The sequence below is a fragment of the Gavia stellata genome, chromosome 3 (genome assembly GCF_030936135.1).
Source record: "Gavia stellata isolate bGavSte3 chromosome 3, bGavSte3.hap2, whole genome shotgun sequence".
NCBI classification, from domain to species: Eukaryota; Metazoa; Chordata; class Aves; order Gaviiformes; family Gaviidae; genus Gavia; species Gavia stellata.
The window spans coordinates 1,226,921-1,231,324 of NC_082596.1; the positions used below are offsets into that span (position 1 = coordinate 1,226,921).

The 4,404-nt window shown below is 55.9% G+C and overlaps 1 pseudogene; it reads right to left on the reverse strand.

The window, feature by feature from the left end:
- Positions 1-3,366: 3,366 nt before the first annotated feature.
- LOC132316729 (feather keratin 1-like) lies at positions 3,367-4,017 on the reverse strand (annotated as a pseudogene).
- Between the last annotated feature and the right edge of the window lie 387 nt (positions 4,018-4,404).

Here is a 4,404-nt window from a genome sequence, read left to right on the forward strand (position 1 = left end):
AAGGGCAAGAAGTGCAGGGTCTGTTGATGTATTTATTGATGTCAGCTTTTTTTGTGGGGTGTTATTTAATCAGGGCATTTTCCCTCCCTCTTGCCCCTCTGAGGTCTCTAACTTCTTCCGTGTGAGGGGTTTGGGTTGGGTTTTGGCAGCATTTCTACTCATTCATTCCCTCGTTCACCTCCCACCCCTCCCAGCAGTTGTTTTGGGGGCTGTTTTGTGAAGATTACCTATTTATTGGACTGGAGGTGTTGATTTTGGGGCGCTGAGAGTGGCCTTCTGGAAGCTTCCAGGAGCTTCTGCAGCAGCTGGTGCCTGTCAGCCATCCCCTGATTGGCAGGTTGTTAGCTGCCTCCCGATTGGCAGGTTGTTAGCTGCCTCCCGATTGGCTGGTCGCTGAGGGTGCTGAGGCAGTGCCTGGCTGTGGTGAGGGAAGGCTGCGGCCGCGGGGCTGAGGCTGGTGAGCTCTGGGAGAGCTGGTGAGGCCCGTGAGAGGCCCAGGGGGAGCGGGAGCGGCAGGCAGGGGAGGCTGGGAGTGACCGCCCGTGGGGTCTTTCTTTGGGCTGAGTGCCGAGGGCTGCGGCCATTTCTCTGCGCAGTGTTTGTGGGGCCAGAGCGGGACTGGACATGGTGGAGGGGAAATGGGAGGGGCGCATGCTGGGCTGTGCGCCTGAGAACCTCGAGGTGCTGTTTGTGTGCGGAAGGTTTGATGGAGCAGAATAGACTAGAGTAGAGCAGTCCAGTTGGAAGGGACCTACAAGGATCATCTAGTCCAACTGCCTGACCACTTCAGGGCTGACCAAAGGTCAAAGCATGTTATTAAGGTCTGTGTCCAAATGCCTCTTAAACACTGACAGGCATGGAGCATTGACTGCTTCTCTAGGAAGCCTATTCCAGTGTTTGACCACGGTCTCTGTAAAGAAGTTCTTCCTAATGTCGTCTGAACCAACCCTGATGCAGCTTTGAATGATTCTCACGTGTGCTGTCCCTGGATCAGAGGGAGAAGTGATCAGCACCTCCCTCTCCCCTTCCCCTCCTCAGGAAGCTGCAGAGAGCAATGAGGTCACCCGTCGGCCTCCTCCAAACTGGGCAAACCCAAAATCCTCAGCCCCTCCTTACAGGACATTCCTCCCAGCCCTGTCACCACCTTTGTTGTCCTCCTCTGGATGCTTTCAAGGACCTTCAGATCCCTCTTAAATGGTGTGGCCCAGAACTGCTCACAGTACTCAAGGTGAGGCCGTACCAGAGCTGAATACAGCGGGACAATCCCCTCTTTTGACCGGCTGGTTATGGTGTGTTTGACGCACCCCAGGATGGGGTTTGCCCCCTCGGCTGCCAGGGCACAGAGCTGCCTCCTGTTGAGCCTGCTGTCAGCCAGCACCCCCAGATCCCTTTCTGCGGGGCTGCTCTCCAGCCTCTCCTCTCCCAGTCTGTGCTTGTGCCCGGTGTTACTGCGTCCCAGGTGCAGAATCTGGCATTTGTTCTTGTTAAATGAAACAGGACGTTTCCTTAGTGGACCCATACTCACTGTGCCTGATGATTGCATTTCCCTTTAAATGCCTTTGAATATCACCCAGTAGGATCTTCTCCATCATTTTTCTAGGTCCTGAGTTTAGACTAAGAGGTCTGCAGTTTCCTGGCTCTTCACTGACACCCTTTTTATCAGTTGGAATAATGTTGCCTGGCTTGCAGTCAGTGGGGACCTCTCCAGAGTCCCAAGACCTGCCCAAATTCAGCGTAACTGTGTCTTGGGGGTTCTTTGCCACGTGGGATGTGCTTGTTGGTGAGGAAGACGAGGTGAGGCAGGAAGGGTATCTGTGCATCTGTGTTGATGGGTGCTGGAGTGCCTGGCAGGGAAGAGTCACGCTGGGCCAATGCAGGGCTGGGCTAGGGGTGCCAGTGGAATCACGTCTGCCCTCCATAAAGGGAGGGTTGTGTAAGTGGATGTGCATAAGTCCATGGGGGTAGATGGTTTGAACCCACGATTGCTGCGGGCGCTACCCGATGTCCTTGCACTGGACATAGAAGAATCTGCTGGAGTTGAGTAAGGGGAGGTGCAAAGTCCTGTTCCTGGGGAGGCAACATTCCAGGTAGCAGGAGTGGCTGGGGCCATATTGGATAGAAAGCAGCTTAGCAGAGAAGGCGCTTGTGGCCCTGGTGGAAAACAAATGTAGCAAGAGGTAGAAAAGCACCCTGCTGCAAAATGGGGCCACCAGCCTCCAGTGTGTCATTAGGAAAAGCGTTGGCAGTAGGTTGAGGGAGGTGACCCTTCGAGTCTCCTCAGCACTGGTGAGGTCCCATGTGGGGTGCTGTGTGCGGTTCTGGTGTTCCCAGTGGAAGAAGGACATGGATGTAGTGGAGCAAGACCAGTGCAGGGCCACCAAGATGCTGAAGTGGCAGAAGCGTCATTCCTATGAGGAGAGGCCGAGGTGCTGGGATTCCTTACCTAGGAGGCAAAGAATGTGCAGGGGTTCTGTCATCAATGTGTATAAATCCCAGACGGGAGGGAGTGAAGTTGAGGGAGCGTGGTTCTTCTGAGTAGTACGCACGACTAGGACAAGAGTCCTTGGGCACAAGTAGAGAACACATGGCATTGCATGGGCGAAGAAGGCAAGTCTTTTCCAGAGTGAGGGTGGTCAGAGAGTGGAAGAGGTGGTGGAGTCTCCCTCCTGGGAGATACTGAAAACCAACCAGCCATGGTCCCAGACAACCTGCTGTGGGTGGTCGTGCTTCAGCAGTGGGTTGAAGCACATGATATCCAGAGGTTCCTGCCGAACTGCATGATTCTGTGATTCTGTTGGCTGGGAGGGCATGAGAGTCATTGTAGGGAAGAGAGTTAGTCAAGTGTGTGCTGGCATGGGGAGACTTTGTGAGAGGCATACGAAGGTGAGAATTATTGCGTCAAAGCCTTTGGGTAAGTGGTGGGTGGGATTGTGTATGTTCTGGAAGCCCTGAGGCACCGGCGTTGGTGGTGGCATGTTTCATAGGAGAGGTGTTGTTGCCCTTTTCCACCAACCGTGATGGAATTTTAAAGCCCTGTTTCTTCTTGGGTGAAGAAAACTGGAGGCATTTGAGGCTGGGATGCAGGAGGACTTTATTGAGGCAAAAGAGTGAAAATGCAGGAGCACCATGTGGAGGGGAGCTGGTGTGAGGTGCAAAGAAGGAGGTGGGAGAAGAGGAGGAGGTGGATGGGCCATGTTTCCAGGCAGCCCGGGCAGGCCCCTTCCCTGCCTTCTTGCTTGGTGCCTTGAGCGGAGGAGCTGTGGACAGCAGGTCAACGTGCCAGGAAGGGCCCGGAGGTGCATCCTCAATCCATGCCGTGGCTTCCCGGATGTGGGTGGTTGGTGTCAGGGGTAGTGGCGAGGGCCCTTAGCAGGGGTAGCAGCCTCTCCTGCCACCGAAGCAGCCCAGGCCTCCAAAGCCATAGCCGTAGCCGAAGCCGCCGGAGGAGATGGGCACTCCCTGGGAGCTGAGGATGTTGCCGACGGCAGCCGATGAGGAGGATCCGACGGCGGTGTTCTGTGGGAAGGAGCTGAGGATGGGTCCTGGCAGGGTGACGAGCACGGCGGGAGGCTGGATGACGACGCGGGAGTCCTCGCACTGCCTGACACAGGGCTCGTTGCAGCTGTCAGCCAGCGGGGTGGGTCCGCAGGGGCGGCAGAGGTCGTAGCAGGCCATGTGTGTGGTGTGGAGGGTCCCTGGAAGAGAGGGTGTTGAGGAAGCGGAGGGGAATGGGGGTGCGAGGGGTGGTGTTGCAGGAGGGCGAGGGAGTGGGGAGGCGTGGTGTGGGGCTATGGGGCGCGTGGTGGTGGGGAGACATCAGGGCTGCTGAGTGTGGAGGCAGATCGTCCTGGAAGAGGCAGGCCAGCTGCGTCTGGAGAGCAGGGGAAGGGGTTTCAGGCTCACCTTTTTGACCGCAGAGGAGAAGGTGTCAGGCGAAGTGTGTGAGGGAGAGAGGCACTGGGCCGGCTTTTATGCTGGTCCCCAAGTGCCCAAGGGGTTAAGACAGCCTTTGCGCATGACGGTATTTTTCAGCAAGCAGGCGTTGCATGCCACAGCCTGGTGTGTAATGAGGTTGGACATGTTTTCCTTCCCACAGTTCCCCCTTTTTAATGTCCTCCTCTTGATTATGTGTCCACATGGCCCTGGCGGGAGCTTTTAAGTGAGAATAGGTATTTGGGAGGATTTGCATGGAAGGTGTGTGTCAGCGTAATTGGCAGACGTGTCCAAAGCGTGGGAGAGAGGTGGGGTGTTGTCCCTGAGGTCATCCCGTGGCACTCGTGTGGTGTGGTTTGCAGGTGTGTTTTGAAGAGGGGCCTCATTTCCTTGCGGCCCTGGAAGGCTGTTCTGAAAGGGTATGGAGCAGATCATCTTGAGTGCCATCACACAGCACATACAGGACAAGGA